The 20,666-nt window shown below is 35.2% G+C and overlaps 1 pseudogene; it reads right to left on the bottom strand.

Annotated features, from left to right (window-relative positions):
- Window positions 1-2,062: 2,062 nt before the first annotated feature.
- LOC138174906 (heme oxygenase 2 pseudogene) overlaps window positions 2,063-20,666 on the bottom strand; it is a 34,365-nt pseudogene continuing 15,761 nt past the window's right edge.

Raw genomic sequence — 20,666 nt, 5'->3', positions numbered from 1 at the left:
GATAGCTGTTTTGGGGTGGTGGATAGGGGAAAGATGGGGAGAAAATTGCAACTCAAAATCTTGTGGAAATGAGTGCTGTAAATGAAAAATAAACCTAAAATTTAAAAAAAAATTCTTTGGGATACAGCCCTAGTAGTCCTGTTGTCAAAGGGTATATACTGTTTTACATCCCTTTTGAAATGATTCCAAATTGCTCTCCATAATATTTGGATCATTTCACAACTCTACCAACAATGCATTAGTATGATTCTTCCACATCCCCTCCAACATTTGTCATTTTCCTTTCATTAAATATTACACTATCATTTTAGTTTTTATTTTAATATCATTTTATCTTATATCAACCTTTGAAAATATTTCATACAATTTTCCTCCCAAATGTTTATTGTCCCATTCATAGTTTTCTTGCCAAGTGAAACAGATACTGGATTGTATACCTTTTGCTCTAAGACCAATGCATATAAATTTAGATTGGTCTATTATAATGTAGAACAAAAAGTGATGGATTTTTTGAATACATTGGTTTGTGAAAACCATTTCAGAAGTCATAGGAAATAACAATGAAATATGTCAGTAAAGTCAGTACTCACACTTATATCATTTCAACTCCCTTAAATATTCAAGTTCTCTTGCAATATTTCTATGCTCACCATATTTCCATTGTTCTTTTATTGTTGTTGTTGTTTTGTGAGGACTAAAAAAGATAATATTTGAAAAATGCTTAACACAATGCCTAGCTAACAGCTGGCACTGAATAAATGCTTTTTTTCTACATGTTTCCTTTCTTTTAACATTCTCTTTTCTTCCTATTTTGCCATTTTTATTTCAAATACCTTCTTTTTACGTATGATGTTTTGAGCTACACCTTACTCAAACCATTTCTTTTTAATAAAAGGGAAATTATGAAGTCATTCAATAATTAACAATGGAAATTTAATTACACGTAGCAGAAACATACTAAATAAGAGATGATTCAATTGAGAAAAGCTTCCTTGTCTGTGTTTCCCACTGTGATCCATCAACCATAAATGTCTTAGAGGCTATATAACAACCCCAGGTCCTCCTGGCAGTTTTTGCATTTGGACATGAGGAAGAGACATCGACAGCCTGAGCCTTTAGACTCTTTAGTCAACCAAGTCTCAAGAAATGTCTCGATACCTTTCAAGGAAAAAAGCTACTATTTCTGTCTCTCTGTCTCTCTCTGTCTCTCTCCTTTCCCTTTCTCTTTCCCTCTCTCTGAATAGAAGGTAGACAAAATGAAGTTCATAATATATAGGAGCACTGCACGTCCTAGTATCTTTGAATTATAAAAACATACTATTTTTTTTTCAAGTTTAAAGTTTATTGGATGCTTTAGCCTTTACATTGGTTACATAAGAAGCCAAACTCTTGGATCCTGTTGTTTTGTCCAGGAGGGACTGCAAGGGTTGGTCTGCTGAAGGAAGTAGCCAAAATGAAACTCTTCCTCAAGAGTCTAGGGTAGAAGCCTGGTTCCGAGGCCCAGGAACAGGTTCTTTTCTTCCCAAGGCTATTTATCCCCCTGCCTTTGGTGTGGTGGACACAGTGTAGCAGCTTTATTCTTTTTCTCTTTCCCCTCCTTCCACCCCAGTAAGTTACTATTTTTCTGAGTAAAGCATCTCATTGCCTCAATGATCAACACAAACCTGAGTGATGAGAGATGAGAGCAAGAAAGAAGAGGGACCTAAGTACTTGGTGGACCCCTTGGGGGAGGAGTTGACTCCACAAGGCTGAGGGAAATTGTTCCACTGAGTATAGGTTTTTGGATCTAAACTGTGCTTCCTATATCTTTTAAGTTCTGTGTTTAAGGACCTCTGGGCTAATATTTCTGGGTAGATCCATGATCCTACCTTTAGTATCTGGGTTACAAAATCATATGGCAGAGAGCAGTCTCTTGGACAATGACTTCAGTGTCTGGTTTTTATTAGTTGCTTGTTTTCTCAAAACCAGCTTTTAAAAAAAAAGTTACCTGAGCTGATAGTTTAATCAGTGGGGTTAGGGTAGGGATAGGGGGGTTGAGTGGGATTATCCCTGGAGAGTACCAGGGTCATGGGCTCCTCCTTCACATGAAGTACCAGGCCATCAGTCCAGAAGCCATGGTCACAACAGCAGTGAGGATGAGTTGAAGATTGGGCTGCCTCAATAGAGTCATGGCATATTTGAAGGGGCAAGAACTACCTTCATGGGCATCTTGTTGAACAGCATAGTAGGGGCACTTGTACACATCTCCTTTCCCTTAATGTACCAGGAGATCTCCATCCTCGAATTCGGTGGCCAGCAAAGAGGCAGCTTTGTCCAGTTCATTGGAAATCTACATGCTGTACTCAAAGGCCCTGTTAGCCTCCTCTACAATTTTCTCCTTGGTCTTCAGATCCAGGTCCAGGGTATTCATCCTGGGCCAATAAAACTGCTGGGGATTGTCTACATTCTGTGCTCGTCAACTTCAGTACCTACTGGGCCACCTTCTTCAGTAACTGGCACCCAGAAAGGTCCCCCATGTCCCATGTGTAAGCATGCGCCATGAGGAGCTCTGGCTCATGTTTCCCCATGTAATGGATCCAGTCTATATAGCACTGGGGGGCTTTTTCTCCCTCCTCTCCTCACTGAAGAAATACCCCATGTCCTTGGTCAGCATCTCCTTGCAGTTTGGCTCCATGGGGAAATATAAGGGAGCAAAGGCAGGTAGTCCTTGCATTCCATCTACTCTTACAGGGCTGAGTATGTGAAATAAAGTACAGTGGTAGCTAGCTTAAAAAGATCCTTCTTGATATGGCCTTTCAAGAAATCTTAGGCAAACTGGGTATTCTCTGCATGGTCATGAGATTCCTCAGTCCCTTATTTTAGAAGTTCAGAAAGGTCCATTTGTTTTGCGTGGTTTTCCCTTTCAGGTCCTGCATAGCTTTTTTTCTCAGATTCAGCCATTCCATCTTTTTGTGGTTTGGGGAAATCAACATTTTCACACCACAATATCTCTAACCTCTAGTTACAGATCTCTTTATTAAATTTAACAGCAGTTTACAGATGGATAAAGAAGTGAATGCTGGGCACTGAACCATCTCTCCAATACAAGACAGATCAGTTTTCAAGGAATTTGTAAGTAGGCTGACTTCCTAAACTATCAGATTAATTCTTCTACTAGGCTTTCCACACACATCTGGAAATATATGGGTCATAATGCAATTAAAGTAAAGTGTATACTATGGTACTTGGATTCAGGGAATATGTATATTCACCCACTATTCAATGAATTCCACAGATGTTATAAAGTACTTTGTATCAGAGTTTTCCCTGTGAAACACAGTATAACTGAAATTATTATGGATTAAGTTCATTTTCATATTCCAAGTAACGATTTTAATATGACTATCCCAATTTTCATCTCTTAGCCTAACATTAATGCCTTATTTGCTATGCTGCTCACAATTAAAAAGAAACACATATATACAGTACATCATGTGAAAAGTTATGTGCTGCTTTTTATCCTTTATTCAATGACTATATTTTCTGATTTCTTAACTAAATTACTTTTTTCCCCTTAAGCATGATACTTTTAAAATGCCAAATGTTATCTGAAATTCCTAGCAGAATATTTTCTTTTCCATAAAACACATGGGTTATTTTAGTTTAAAATTCAGTTTAATATGTGAATCCTTGAGATTTAAAAATAAAGTTAGTAAAAGCAGGATCTTGCTTGAGTTCTCCCCTAAGGCCCTCTAAATACCTGTAAAAAATGACTCAAAACAAATTCTAGAGCTACAGAATGAACAGAATAAACAGAACAGTTCAAGACAATCTGGAAGGTCAACAGAAAAGGCCTATCACACCAGACTGGGCTGAACTGAAACAGGGTGCAACAGGCCTTCGAGAACTAAATCACTGGCAGTTGGTGGTGGTTTCCAGACTTCTCAACCTACAAACTCCACAGAGGCTTTGGAAGGTGAGTGGGAAAACACTATTGGAACTGGGTAGAAGAAGAGAGAGGTACCATTCCAGCCCCGGTGTGATGGAGATGTAGGTGTTGGTATTGGTGGCAGTTGCACTAGTGGCTTCTTCTGGAGCAAGGAAACTAATCTCCATTTGAGAAGAGGGGCTTTGTGGTGGACTTAATTAAGGTATAGCCTAGGGGTGGAGAAGTATTTAGAACAGGGACTTTGTAATTGATTGAATGATTGGAAGGTCCTGGGGTGGGGTAGTACTTGGAGATTATTTAATCACGCTTAGTAAATGTTGTATTTGGAATGATGTCATGTTTTAATCTTCTCTGTTCTGGGTTTGTTACTGAATAAAATAGAGAGCACCTATGCTGGTATTTTGAACCTGGGAAGTTGCCTTTGCTTGGTATTACATTACAAGCTCCTGGCCCACAGATGATGGGGACATTAAGAGGATGATCAGAAGGGGATTTCAGGGGTCTCTTTGCTAGTGCTGAGGCAGGATTCTCTTACTTTGCCCATGCATGGATCTGGATCACAGTCCTAGGAGGTGGTCCTGGGGTGAGGAGGAGCACTAGTGTGGCAGAGCTTGTGGCTGCAGTAGAGAGGAAATCCACCTCACAGTTCCAAGGCATAAAAGAGTGCTTGTGGTCACTCACAGACCAGAGGACAGGCCTGGAAAGGAGTAAATACCACTTTTTTGATGATACCACCTTGAAAGAACTGAAAATTTGCAAGACCCTAGAAGTATATCTGAAAACAGCTGCATGAAATCCCTAAAGTTTGCAACAGGACACCCTACATGTTTGGAAGCAGAGTCCTACTTTTAAAAAAAGAGTTAGAAAGTCAAGTATTTGACTGGAAAAAGTGAGCAAACAGTATAAAAAAGTCAGACTATAGACTATTACTTTGGTGACAAAGAAGATCAAAACATACAACCAGAAGAAGACAATGAAATTTAAGCTGCTACATCAAGAGCTTCCAAGAAAGATATGAATTGGTCAAGGCCATAGAGTAGCTCCAAAAGAATTTTGAAAATCAAGTAAAAGAAGTGGAAGAAAAATTGGGAAATGAGAGTGATGCAAGAAAATCATGAAAAACAAGTCAAACACTCGCTAAAGAGACGCCCCCCCACCAAAAAAAAATACTGTAGAAAAAACACCTTAAAATAGACTAACCCAAATGACAAAAAAGATCCAAAAGCCAATGAGGAGAATGCCTTAATAAGGATAACTGACCCAATGGAAAAGGAGGTGCAAAAGCTTACTGAAAAAAATGATTCCTTCAAAATTATAATGGAGCAAATGGAAGTTAATGACTTTATATAGGAAATTGTGAAAACAGAACCAAAAGAATGAAAAAAAAATATAGAAGACAATGTGAAATATCTCATTGGAAAAACCACTTACCTGGAAAATAGATTCAGGAGAGATAACTTTAAAATCATTAGACTATCTGAAAGCTATGATCAAAAAAAGAGCCTAGAGATCATCTTTGAAGAAATTATCAAAGAAAACTGCCTTTATCTTCTAGAACTAGAAAGTAAAATAGAAATGGAAAGAATCCACTGATCAACTTTTCCATAAGAAAGACTCCTGGAAATATTGTAGTCAAACTCCAAAGTTCCTAGGTCATGGAGAAAATATTAAAAGCAGTCAGAAAGAAATAATTCAAGTATTGTGGAAACACATGAGGATAGCAAAAGATCTAGCAGCTTCTACATTAAAGGATCAAAGTGCTTGGAATATGTTATCCCAGAGGGCCAAGGAGCTAAGATTAAAACAAAGAAACACCTACCCAGCAAAACTGAATATAATGCTTCAGTAGTAAAACCTTCTGCCATAAGAAAATAACATTCTTTTGTGGGGATCAAACACACAGAGATAGTATTCACCTCTTGAATCTCTAGTATATAAGAATAATCTAAATAATTATGCAAATTCTACCTGAATGAAAAAGCCTGACATCACATTTTAATGTCTTCCTCTAGCTATTAACTCTATTTTCCTCAACTTTCCTCAAAGCATAACAGGTTCAATCTCCTGCATCGTCTTTCAGCATGTGCCCAAATTTTATTGTTTTCTCCATCTTCAAATTATTTGGTAACTACACAAATTGCATTTACGAATCTATGAACATGTTATTATTCTCTAGTAGAATCTAAGCTCCTTGACAGCAGAGATTATTTGATTCTTGTCTTTCCAATCCCAAAACCTAGAAAAGTCCCTTTCAGAGAGTAGACATTTAAAAAAATATATTGAATTAAATTGAAATAAAGTCACCTTGAGGACTTATTTAGAAATGTGTACAGCAGAAACATCTTTCCAATCAAAATATATGAAATTGAATCATAAATGCACATTTGTTCTGTTACCTTTTTTGTACCATCTACTCAAACTACACTTCATGATTAACCAACTTCTTTGATAGATGTCCATATTTATATTTGTGGACTTCACTTTCAAGTTGATGTTTCACCTCAACTTTCTCAGAGTTAACCTGACCCCCAAATCTGGTACAGGTTCAAGCCCCATTGAAAAGAAGTTTTAACATTCTTTCCCAAAATCCATGTGCTAGTGCTCAATACTATTATATGTTTCTCCCACCATGCATCTGTCATGTCAGGCCCCTTATTTCTGTTGGATGTTAAGCCTCCCTACTTATGAAGATATAACAAAACCTCACCCACACATTTAGACTCTCCCTTCCACCATATATATAGTCACACCCACTTACCAACTGCCCTCCACACAAACAACTCCTCTGCACATGCATGTGTGCACTCATGTACACACACACACGCACACAATTATAAAAGAGATCCTGGTGATCTGCAAATGTTCCCAGAGGAAATAGATACAAAAGATGTGTATATAATGTCACTTTTTCAAATTAAAAATGGTTTTCCTCACATTACTCCTGTAATGTAAGAAGTTTGAATACCTTTATTTCCATTTTACACATAGGGAAACTGTGGCTCATAGAAATTAAGTGACTTGCTTATATTCCTATAGCTAATGATTGACAATTTGAAAATATTTTTTTTTATATTTTGACTCTTGAGTCCAATGAACCATTCTATTGAAATGAGCACAAGTCTTAAGAATGGCAAAGTGAAAAAAAAAATAAGAGGTGATGAGAGTGTCACATCTAAAGCCTGGGGGTTAAATTTATAGCTACAGCAGCCAAGAACCACAATTAAAGGATTATCTTTTTCCATGAAAAAATGGAAAACTGATTAATTAAGACAGTAATTCATAATTCTCCCTGGAGTTAAAATTTAGAAACAACAGCGTAGTAAACAATCATGAAAATGGAGTATTTCAATGTACTTACCTACAGCAGATAGGAAAAATTAGGTATACAGAAAAAAGTAAATTAAATTCCCACTTTCTCTACAGAGTTTTATTCTGTTGGCTTATATTGGCATGGAGGTGATCATAGGTTCTGCCAGGTCATGCCATCCTTCATTGCCAAGACTCTTATACTTGAGGCCTTGATTAAATTCTTGGAATTTTTCTTTAGAAAAAGTTTTTAAAAAATATTTCTTTTCAACATTTTTTAATTCATTTTTTTCTTTGAGTTATATGAAATTAGTGTCATTAACTTAACTGAATATGGCTACCATCATGACTATATTCAGCAATTTAAATAGAAATAAGGCTTATTGCTTGTGTTAAATAGGAAAATTCAAATCAGATTTAGAATTAAAGAAAACTAGAAAGAATGACTCTGGGGACACATCCAAAGAAAGCAATCTAAATCACATTTGCATAGAGTGTTTCAAGATTTCGTGAATAGCATAGCACAGAGGCAAGATAACTCATCATTGAAATAAGAAGATGTATGTGTATAGGTAAAAATGAATGCCAAGGCATTTTGTAAAATCATTAGTAGATATTTTTGTGTACGATTCTGGGTGCTGTTTAAATCCTTAAATCACGATTTTATTCAGAAGGATGATATAATCCCCTGAGAGGACTTTAAAGAGTTGATGTCTGAATACTTTGAAACATAATATTTCCCTTTATCTGCATTTATCCATTCTAAAGCTATCTGAACACACCGGGGGTGGGGGTGGGGGGGGTAAGAGGCACATCTGACACTCAGTCTTTGGGGGAAGCATTTTGCCTCAGGCTAATCTAGCTTACTGAAGGGATAGCTGTTTTCCAATTGCAACCATTTTCCTGGATTGTTGGGGCAGAGGTTTATTTTCTCTGCCCTTGGTTCTGGCATGCTCCATCATTGCAATTATGTTGTCAGTTTTGTGAGGGGAAAATAATTCTCATGGACTGATATATTGAGTGGACTGTTACATTGATATGATGTTATATCTTGGTTACAATCAATGCAATCATATGAATTTTAGTGATGTAATCAATGATATTTTCTGATGGGGAGGGGGCATAATGGGGGTATTTTAATGCAGAATAAATCTAAATATAATTTAAATTGTATGGATTTGCAACTAGCTTTCAAAAGGCAAAATTGTTATCAGAAACCTGGCAACATGGCTAACTTTTTTAAAGTGGTTCCTGTTTTCATTTCAAGTTGAGACAAAGAACTCTGGTTTTCAGATCAAAAGAGCTGAATTTGAATTTCACCTCTGATACTTCAATGATTCAATGTAAATGATTCAACGATCATGTGATCCTAAAAAAAAAAAATACTATAAAAGGGGCTACTATGCTCACAGTAATGTGAAGCATGCAAAGGAGAATATCACAAAGTCTTTGATGTTCAGCAGTTTGCAATTTAATAGGGATGAAAGACATACAATTAAATATAAAAACTCTTATATTAAAACACCCACTCTGTGCAAGGCAAAGAAGAATACTTAGAAGTCTTCTTTGTTTTCATTTAGTAGGCTTTTAAAAATTGTTTCTTGAACACAAATAATATTTTTCTTCCATACTTAACTGAAAATTACATTTCCATTCATCATCTTTTTAATACCAATATTCTTTCAATGGAGGTGTATATAAGGCATAGAACACTATGCTCTCTGAAGACTTGAAGTTGAATATCACTCAGAAAGACAATGGAGAAATGAATGGTGCAATTAAGCAGATGGAAACACTTTAAAAATGATAGATTTCATAGCAGAATCAGTGTGATAAATGTCATCAAAGAAATGTTTTCCTGAAAAATATGGGTTTGTGAGGAGCCAAAGAAACCTTATTCAGGCCTCAGATAAAAATCTCACAATGTGCTCTGTAGAAGGCCCTTCCCAAAGAGGCTTTTTGTTAAGCTTGATCCTTGGGTCTTTTGATATGGGTTACACTTAAAAAGATGTTTTTTTGAGTTCTGAGACCAATAGGCTCTACCCCAAGACTTTAGCCAAAATATTTAATTCTTATGTAGTCTGCTCCTATGCAAATGTCCTCTATGATAACAGCTTTAGTTTTGGCCTTGAAGCCAGCTCTGGAGAGCTTCTTTTGTAATGTGACTGCATATGAAAGGAGTTAACTGACTTTTCCTAAGACTTTTTGTCATCTAATTAACAAAGCCTTATCAAATTATCTATTCTGTGCTACTTCCAGGATATAACAGACCAAGGTAATGATAAGAACATTTGAGTCCTATTTCTTTGCCTCATTTGCTCTATAAAAAACCTTGTTCAAAGAATCAATAAATGGAGTTCATGGTTCTTCCTTGAACTATCCACATGGTCTGGTCATTTCTTATTCAAGACTCTGATCATGCTTAGTGCTGGACACAGAGCAGCCCATGGCATGAGTTGATCACATATTAAGAGTGAGAAATGACAGGAAACTCAGATTCTCCATTTGTATTCTAATAATGTTAAAAAAAAAACATGAAGAAAGATTTCTGTGCAAGGGGGTATTTGAAATGGGAGTCAGGCCTCTTATCTTCTACATACATTCCTTGGAAAAATACTGAAGTTTACATAGACACAGAAAGAGTTTTGTATAACAATATATGAGATTCAAATAAAATGACTAGTGGGAAAGGGGACAGAGGTTTAGGAGAAAGGATAATACTAAAGAAAAAATACTGGAATTCAATACAAACTTCCTGATCCAGAAGAGAGATTTCAAATTTGGGGAGAGGAAGAAGAAAAGAAAAGAAGTACAATCTAAAAGTATGCCTTAGGTGGTATCTTAGACAAGTAGGGAATGGCTAAGAAAATTTAATCATATAAATGTAAAAATAAAATTGTTGCATTATAAGAAATGTAAGAGACGATTTCAAAAAATCCTAAATAATATAGACAGATGCAGATTAAGATAAACCAAACTTAAGGATAATTTGTACAATGATAGGAACACTGTAAAGAAAAAGAACTTTGGAATATTAGAAAAACTATCAACAGAATTGATCATATCAATAACAAAAGCAATACAAATCATGAATATTTCAGTATTTGCAGAGAAAGCAAAAAATAAATGGCCAAAATAAAACACATTCTTATCAAAACACCAGGTAGCATAGGAATAAATGGCACTTTCCTAAAAATGATAAGTACTATCTATCTAGAATCATAAGCAATCATTGTCTTCTCATTAAGCCTGCTTACTAAGATCAGGGGTAAAACAGGGATGTTTGTTATTACTACTATTATTCAATATCCTACTAGAAATGTTAGCTATAGCAACAAGAGGGTCAAAAAAGAAATTGAAGGAAATAGAATAGGCAATGAGGAAACAAAACATCACTCTTTGAAGATGATATGATGGTTTAATTAGAGAATATTAAAGAAACAACTAAAAAGTTAGTTGAAACAATTAACTTTAGCAAAGTTACAGAATGTAAAATAAACCCAACCAACATTTCTATATATGACTAATAAAATCTCGCAGAAAGAGATAGAAAGAAAAAATCCATCTTAAATACTTGCAAATAATATGAAATTATTTGGAATCTACCTGTCAAAAAAAAAACTTAATTAAAAAAAAAACACTTTTTACGTAGACAGGTCTAAATAATTGGAGAAACAGCAATTGTTCATGGGTAAGCTAAGCCAAATTAATAAAAATGAGAATTGTACTTAAACTGATTAACTTCTTCTGTGCTCTAAATCATCATTATTTAGAGAAATGCACATTAAGACAATTCTAAGATACCACCTTAGATCTATAAGATTGACTAACATGATAGAAAAGGAAAAAATTTAAAGGCGAGGTGATGTGGAAAAATTAGCATACTAATGCATTATTAATAAAGTTGTAAACTGATATAACTATTCTAGAAAACAACTTGCAGCAATACCCAAAGGGAATCTAATCATTCCCTTTGACCCAATCATACCATTACTAGATCTATATCCCAAATAAATCAAAAGAAAAGGGAAAGAACCTACATGTACGAAAGTACCCATTGTAGCTCTTTTTGTGGTAGCAAAGAACTGGATATTGGGGGGATATCCATTCACTGGGTAATGGCTAACCAAGTTGTGGTATATGATTGGGAAGCGATTCTACTATGCTACAAGAAATCATGAGGACAGTGCAGAAAAAAGGTGAGAACATATGATCTGATGGAGTTAGTCGTGCAATACCAGGAGAACATTGCACACAGTAACAGTGATTTTATACAATCGTCAATTATGAGTGAGTTGAGTATTCTGATCAATGCAATGATCTAAAACTATTCCAAGGGACTTATGATGAAAAATGCTATCCACATCTCCAAAAACGTTCTGATGGCATCTAAGGGCAGATTGGGTATATTTTTTCCACTTTCTTTTTCTTGCTTTTTATTTTGCAACCTGGATAATATGGAAATGTGTTTTGCATGATTTCACCTGTATAGTTTATATCACATCTTTTGACTTCTCAATGGTTTGGGAAGGGGCAAGAGAGAAGGAGAGAGGGGTGGCTAGGTGGCACAGTGAGTAAGAGCTCAGGCCCTGGAGTTGTGTAATGGGAATGCAAATTTGGAAGATCTTCCCTGCTCCTAGGCTAAAGTGCACCTGAAGCCTGGGGAGGGAGGCTTGTTTTTTAGTAGATACTTTTTGATTGGCCAGTGGGTCCAAAAGGTTGTTACATTCTCTGAGCCAGGAGAAGGCTATATAAGCCCTGATATGAGGCTTTGGTTTGGGGGCTCACTTTGAGAAGTGTTCTGTGATTTGATCTGGATTCTAGGAAGCCGTTGTCCAGAGCCCCCCTGCCTTTGAAAAACCCAGATGTGGAAACCCAGATGTTGACTGGGTATGGATGTAATGGTTGGACAGTTCGGAAATCTGTCTACTTGATCTGTTTCTGTCTTGATAATTCTGCCTGTATACTTTGAAGTTCGGGGTGCTGACCTTTTCCCCTGAACAAGGTAAACGATGTATGTCTGACTGATTAAAGTAAGCTTGTTAACCCATTTTGAGTTGCTTTCCTTTAACAAAGCAGATCCAAGAACCTGTATGGGCAGCAAACCCTGAGGACATGCTTGGGGTGCTTGCTGCTACAAGTTGGAGGACCCAAGTTCAGTTCTGGCCTCAGGCACTTAACACCTAGACAAAAAAACTAGCCATGTAACCTTGGGCAAGTTACTTAACCCCAATTGCCCTCCAAAAAGGCAAGAATCGAGAGAGAGAGAAGGAGAGAGTTCAAAATTTAAAAATAATGATTAATGTTAAAATTCATTAATAATAAATTGTTTAAAAAAGAAAAAAAGAACTTCAAAAGATAAAATAAATATGATCAGTACTGTGACCGATTATATTTCCAGAGGATTTATGCTACTGCATGACACCCAGCTTCTGATTGAGAGTTAATGGACACAAGGCTTAGTGATAAATATTTTTGGACATGACTGTTGGATGCATTTATTTAGCTTTACTGTGCTCACTTGTTAGAAGATTTCTTTTTCTTTGTCTCAGTTATCAATTGGAGTGGAGAGAAGAGACAGTAATAATAATGTCAACAAAGAAAGACAGTTTTGAACCTAATATGTATGTATGTGAATGATATCATATAGAAACCTCTTTTTTGGTATACTGTGTTTATGGGAAAATGCTTTTTAAACATTTAAAATAGGAATTAAAAAATAAATAAAAATTAAAAAGCCATATTTCCTGTAGGCAGGTCTTCTCTACATAAAGTCTAAACATTTCCTCAATTATACTAAAATGAAATGTGAATTGCCTTTTTAAAATATATATATATATATATATATATATATATATATATATATATATATATTTTAACTAAACTTAATAAATAAAATTAAAAAAAAATCAGATTGTTAGTTTGTTCCTGGTGGGGTTAATATTTGTATGGTCTAACAGATAATAAAAAGTATGATTTTGCTCATTTGATGAATAAAGTTTGATGGCTGCCAAAAATAAATAAAAATAAAAAAGGTAAAGCATTATTTTACTTTACAAAATGACCATTCAATAAAATATTTGACATTTTCCAATGAATGTGTTATCTTTTTGGAATGCAGAACTATTAGTATATCAAAGTCATATATATTGAGCAGACTAATCATAACCAGAAATACTATGTCATTAAACAAATATTTTCAATAGTAATAAGGACCTCCTACTCAGTTCATAAGATCTAATTTGCATGTACCTCAAAAGTTATCAAGAATTTCACCATTTTAAAAAGATTTTTATTCCTTTTCCTCCCTTTAAAAATACAGGCCATTAATATACATTAAATTCTGCATCTTGTAAAGTTGGTTCTATTATTTTTTCCTGGAAACTGCATTTGAAAACATATTTCCATAATTAAGAATGTGACTTTTATTTTTTTTTAATTAGGAATGAAAAAGATATTTTCTTCCACAGTTTAATATGTCTATATTCTATTGAGTGTGGGTACTCTTTCCAATGACACAGCTTGCAACTAATCCACCCTTTCAGTTACTAAGCATCTTCTGCACACCTCAGGTCCACACCTTCTTCTGAATCCTCCAAAGAGGATATATCTAATATATTGGTAGCCTCACTCTGTATTGCTGATATTGCATATATACCACTGGAACACACAGGCTCTTATTTAGTTTTTGCAAGTTCTTACCACCTATTTGGAAATTTCTTGTTCTAAGTATATAGCTCCCTGATGATATCCCTTATGTTATTGCTGAGCAAGTCTTCATTGCTATTATACCCTAGACAGTTTGTGGCTACCATATGCTTATTAGTTGCTCTTTGAATTACAAATTTACTTCATTTATGTATGTATCATACTATTTTGTAATTCATTTCTACAAGTCATTGAAGGAATATAGGGTTTTTTAATGGAAAATGTTTCAGGGAAATGCTGGAAAGATTAAAAATACCATGATATTGTCTTCAAATGCAGAGCAGCCCACTTTCCCTCTCCTATTTAATTTGGGTCCAGTTCATTATCTATAAGAAGTGAGATATCATTTGTAAAGGACTTAGAACAGTGCCTGCTACACATTAGGAATTATAAAAATGCTAGCTATTATTATTATTATTAAAGTTAAATAATATGTCCAGATACATATCAACTTTAAAAAAAAAAACACATTCTTCAAGGTAATAGTCAAAGTAAAATAGAATTTTCTTTTACACAGTATTAAATTCCAAACAATAAAATGATTTCATTTTCAAAGTTATTATTTCTCAATTGATCTTCCTGGCAATGGCATTATTATCTTATTATGAAGATATAAGCATTTATCAAAAGGCTAGAGCCATCTGTCTCAATTCTATGTAATTTCATTATGTATTCATCATTTAGACAGTCTTTCAGGATGACATAAGCTTTTGCCGACAAGTAATTCTAGACTTATTATCACTTCAGAATATGTGTAGATGGACATGAAGCCATCAACTTCCATTAATCTACTCTTGATATAAAAATGATCATATTAGAAATAAGTGGCTGAACAGCCAACTATCACTGAAAGAAAAGTAAAATCACTGGCTATTCCTCGAAAAAACTTAAAGCTATCAATTCATTGCTCACACTCAAATATATATAGATGTCACAGTATAATTCTTATTGAGTTTCAGAATAAAAACATTCATACTAAATTCCCACACATACACACTTATATATGGCATATTTAGATAGAGAATTATAACATGTCAAGTACTGAGTAGGGTGATTATGAGCTAATATATACATTTTGAAATTTAATGATTTAATTTACACAAGGTTTAAAAATGTATAAAAGGTAATCACTGAAATTTTAGAGTTTTAATAATAATATGACCGTAACACTTGCCACTTGTATAACGCTGAGTATTTATCCCCATATCTGTCTTTGTTTCCTCATCTGTAAAATGGGAATAATAAGAGTATTTAACTCCTAAATTTGCTGTGAGTCAAATAAGATATTTGTAAAATGCTTTCCAACCCTAAAATACCATATGATTACATTGTTGTTGTTACATTTTAAGGACAACACTGATAAATAAGATGGAATTCAGAGGGAAAAAAGGATAGATATGAGAGATTTATTGGTATGAATGACAAGGTTTTGCAATTGATTGGATATGTGGGGTAATTGAGAGTGGAAAGTCAACAATGGCACTAAAGTTTTGAAATGGAACTATGGTATTGTCCTGGATAGAAATATAGTTTCTAATAGTAGGGACCCTGGGGAGAAAGATAAAGCTATGAGAACTAAGATAAAACACAACTCTGTCCCCTGACAAAAAGCTGGAGTCATCTTTCCAGTTAAGATTGAGTCATTAATAACTAATCTTGGAACAGGGTATTTAGTCACATAATTATAAAATTATAAACTGGATATGTCAAGTGATAAGAGTGAAGGATAACAGACAACTTGAGTGTTGCAATGGTATCTATGAAACATTAAAACCAAAACCAAATAAACAGAAAAAAGAGGAAGGTTTCCAGTGTGTTTGTTATATTCTCTATTATGGAAGGATGTAGACTAAAATCACAAAAGATAAGAGCATGTGGATGAGTTGTGATCTATAGAGATATGCAAGAGCTATTAAGGAGACTGAATGGCCTTTAGGAAATCTTAGAATTCCTTTAATGATGTAATTCTTCCCATGGAAATAAAAGTCCAACATTTTAAAACTGGTGCTTATGATTTATAGCGCTCCAAGTGTTGGTAAGTGATATGTTATCATATTTGATATTCATCACAGGCTTTGAATGTAGGTGAGATCCTCTAGTCCCCTTATTACATCTTACTATTAAGTTTCAGAGACATTTAATGAATTTCCCATGGTCATATGAAGGATCCATTCTGGGGGTAGTGCCAGAATTACTGAAGGTGCTAGTCTTGAATTATTTCTACTTTGTTTTAGGAAGGAAAAAAACAAGCACGTATTAAGTACCTGTGATTTGTCAAGCATTGTGCTAAGGGCTTTACAAATATTATCTCATTTGATCCTCATAATAAACCTGTTAGTTAAATGCTATTTTTATCCTCATTTTATAGCTGAGGACACTGAGAAAAATAGAATTAGGAGACTTGGGGAAGTTATGTGGTGCAGTAAATAGAGCACCAGCCCTGGAGTAAGGAGGACCTGAGTTCAAATCTGGCTTCAGACACTTAACACATACTAGCCATGTGACCTTGGGCAAGTCATTTAACCCCAATTGTCCTGCCTTCCACCCTGCAAAAAAAAAAAAGAAAAAGGAAAAAAAAAGAATTAGGAGACTTGCCCAGAGTTATACAAGATGTATTCGTGGTCAGACTTGAACTCAAATCTTCCTTATCATAGTTCCAGTGCTCTATACACTGCATCTTCTAGCTATATACTCAAAGGATATCATGGTGAGAACAAATAAAATTATTTTGTGGTGTCCTTAAATAATTCAGCTGAAAATTCACTATAATTGCAGTATCTGTAGAAATGTGCTTCAAAATGAATATTCAAAGTAAATTCTAAAAACTTCCCTGTCACTTTGGAGTTATCAATATTGTCACCAGAATTTGTTTTTTAATGTTACATAATTACCTATTTCCATAGTTATTAAAGCTACTTTTCATACTAATGAAATGATGAAAGCTAGAATTTTTTACATAAGTCCCATCATAAGAATTCTATTAACAAGAAAGACAGGAAGAGCCGTTGCATAAAAAGGATCTTTCAAAAATTTGCATTTATGTGCTTTTTCATTCTTTCCTGGAGGAAACTGTACCTTGGTTTGTGGTAGCAATGAAAGAGGAGGAAAGGCAAAGGAAATCATTATAGAGAGCTAGAGTCTTATTATGGGTCTCATTACATCAATGACTTGTGTATTCAGAGCCTCTACATGCTTTAAAAAGGGAGAATAATGGTAGAGTGAGGGACAGAATTAAAGTAGGAGTTTATCTTTTTTCACATGCATTTTTCTTGGTTAGAGCTTTGTAAGTTCCTTTTTACAAAATAATGGGTGCAATTTATTTTCTTTATCAGTGTAGTAGGATGTATTATATTCAATTCTTATTGATCAAACTGATAGAATCTTTCAGACACTGATTTAGTCCATGGAACCCACTGCTAGAGTCACTTGCTAATGGATCAAATTGACCATTTATTGAGAAAAAGACACATATGAGAACTAAGTGTCATTTCTGCAGCACAGTGACCTCTGGGTACCAAAAATCCTAACCACTGAAATGAAGAGAAGCACAGATGTCAGATTTTTCCCCAACTGGGAAAGGCCTTTGATCTCAGATGGAATGGATATTTGAGGTAGAAGATAAAACCATCTACCCAGACTGCCACCTAGATGTAATTCTTGGCTCTTCACTTTCACACCCATTTCCAATCTGTCACCAAATCCTATAGATTCTACCCATGTAACATTTCTTGTACACATCCCATATCAACTCAGACACTGCCATCACCCTTGTACAGGCCCACTTTGGACCTTTGCAATAGCTTTCTGATTGGGTTTCCATACACCAGTCTCTCCCCACTCCAATCTGTCCTCCCTGCAGAGGACAAAATGGTCTTTCTAAAGTAGAAGTCACAGAAGGGTGGAACCGAGATGGAGGAGTTAAAGTAGGAGCTTGCTTAAACTTGTCCCCCAATCACTTCCAAATACTTGTAAAAAATGACTCTAAACAAATTTTAGAGCTACAGAATCCACAAAATAACATAATGAAACACATCTCCAGCTGAAGGCAGCCTGGTAGACCAACAGGAAGGATCTAACACAGTGGATTGGGAGTAGAACGCAGTCCTGCAATGGCTGTAATAAGACATACTAGAGTTAAGCAGAATTCAGGGGACTGCATCACTGGCAGCTGTGGCAGTTTCCAGACTTTTCAACTCACAAATGCCAAAGAAAAAGTAAAAGAACAGTGGAAAAACTCTGTTGAACCTCCTGACCCAGACCCAGCCTTGGGAAAGACTAGGTGGCTTCCAGAGCTCCAGGCCTACAGATGGTAGGGGGAATCAAGTGGCTTATCAGAGGGAAATTACAAGGATATCTTTGCTGGTGCTGAGACAGGATTCTCTTGCTTCACCCTGCTTTGATCTTGGTCACAGTCATGGGTGGCAGTCATGGGGTGAGGAGGAGTCCTGGCATGGCAGAAATTGCAGTGACTGTGGAAAGGGCGTCTTCCTCATAGTTCTGAGGCAGAAACAAGTGCTTGTGGTCACTCACAAACCAGACCACAGGCCAAGAGAGGAGTAAACATTTCTCCTTTGATCATATGAACTTAGAAGAACAGAAAATATACTGGTCCCTAGAAGTAGTTCTAACAACAGCTGTACAAAACCCCAGAAATTTAGGACAAAGAACTTTCCATTCTGCAAGCAGAGTCTTACCTTAGCAAAGAGTTCAAAAGTCAAGTAATTGGCTGGGGAATTGATCAAACAGAGGGAAGAAAATGAGACTATATAATCTTTCTTTGGTGAAAAAGAATAATAAAGCATACAACCAGAAGAAAACAAAGTCAAAACTCTTGAATCAAAAGCCTCCAAGAAAAATATGAATTGGTAACTGGCCATGGAGGACTCAAAAAAGCTTTAGAAAATAAGTAAGAGAAATATAGGAAAAATTGGGAAGAGACATGAGAGTAATGCAAGAAATTTATGAAAAAAAGAGTCAACATCTTGCTAAAGGAGAACCCCAAAATACTGAAGAAAATAATACCTTAAAAAATAGACTAACTGAAATGGCAAAGGAGGCCCAAAATGTCAATGAGGAGAAGAATGCCTTAAAAAGTAGAATTGGCTAACTAGAAAAGGAGGTCTAAAAGTTCACCGAAGAAAATATTTCCTTCAAAATTAGAATGGAGCATATAGAAGCTAATGATGTCATGAAAAATCAAGATACTATAAAACACATACAAACAAAAGAAAAAACAGAAGGCAATGTAAAATATCTCATTGGAAAAACCACTGACCTGGAAAATACATCCATGAGAGAGAATTTAAAAAATATTGGACTACCTGAAAGCCATGATCAAAATAAGAGCCTAGCCACCATCTTTCAAGAAATTATCAAGCAAAATTGTACTGATAGTCTAGAACCAGGGGGCAAAATAGAAACTAAAAGAATTCACTGATCGTCTCCACAAAGATCCCCAAAAGTAAGCTCCTAGGAATATTACAGTCAAATTCCAGAGTTCCCAGGTCAAGGAGAAAATATTACAAGCAGTCAGAATGAAAAAAAAAAAGCAATTTGTATTGTGGAAACACATCAGGATAACACAAGAACTAGCAGCTTCTACATTAACAGATTGAAGGGCTTGGAATATGATATTGTGGAGGTCAAAGGAACTAGGATTAGAACCAAGAATCACCTACCCAGTAAAACTGAGTATAATACCTCAGGTGAAAAAAATCAATGAAATAGAACACTTTCATGAATTCCTGGTGAAAAGGCCAGATATGAACAGAAAATTTGACTGTCAAATACAAGAAGCAAGAAAAGCATGAAAAGGCAAACAGGAAATATAAGAAAAAAAGATAAATAATTTATTAAAGTTGAACTATTTACTTTTCTACATGAAAAGATGATAATTCCAACTCTTGAGACTTCTCAGTGTTAGTATAGTTGGAGGGAATGTATGCATATGTGTATATGTGTGTATATATGTACATATATGTGTTTATCATATGTGTGTTTGTATATATACACGTGTATGTGTATATATATGTTCATACATATGTTTTTTTTTTTACATAGACAAGAGGGCAAAGTTGAGTTGAATATTAAAGGGTGATATCTAAAAAATAAAATTAAGGAGTGACAGAGGAATATGGTGTAAGAAGGAGAAAGGGAGAGATGGAATCGGTTAAATTACGTCACATAAAAGAGGCAAGATAAAGCAGTTACAATGAAGGGCAAGAGCAGGGAGGTGAAAGGGAACAAGTCACCCTTACTCTCATTGGATTTGTCTTAAGGAGGGAATAACATACACACTCAATTGGGTATCTTTCCCTACTGGAATGTAGGGGAGAAGGGTATAAGAGAGTGGAAGATGATAGAAAGCAGGGCAGATTGGGGGAGGGGATAGTCAGAAGCAAACACTTTTGAAAAGGGCAGGGTCAAAGGAAAAAATAGAATAAATGGGGGGGATAGGATGGAGGGAAATATAATTAGTCTTTCACAGTATAACTACTGTGCAATAGTTTTGCATAAATACACATGTATAACCTATATAGAAGTACTTGTTTTCTTAGTGGGGGTGGGTAAGGAGGGAATAATGGAGAGAATCTAGAACACAAAGTTTTAAAAACCAATTTTAAAAAAAATTGCTTTTATATGCTACTGGGAAATAAGCTATATAGACAATGGGATTTAAAATCCATCTTGCCATACAAAAAAAATGAGGGGTAAGAAGTAATTG

This window comes from Petaurus breviceps, unplaced genomic scaffold, assembly GCF_028583685.1.
Source record: "Petaurus breviceps papuanus isolate PSGF00001 unplaced genomic scaffold, PetGlider_PUasm1.0 76, whole genome shotgun sequence".
NCBI classification, from domain to species: Eukaryota; Metazoa; Chordata; class Mammalia; order Diprotodontia; family Petauridae; genus Petaurus; species Petaurus breviceps.
This window is presented reverse-complemented; position numbering and strand designations above follow the sequence as displayed.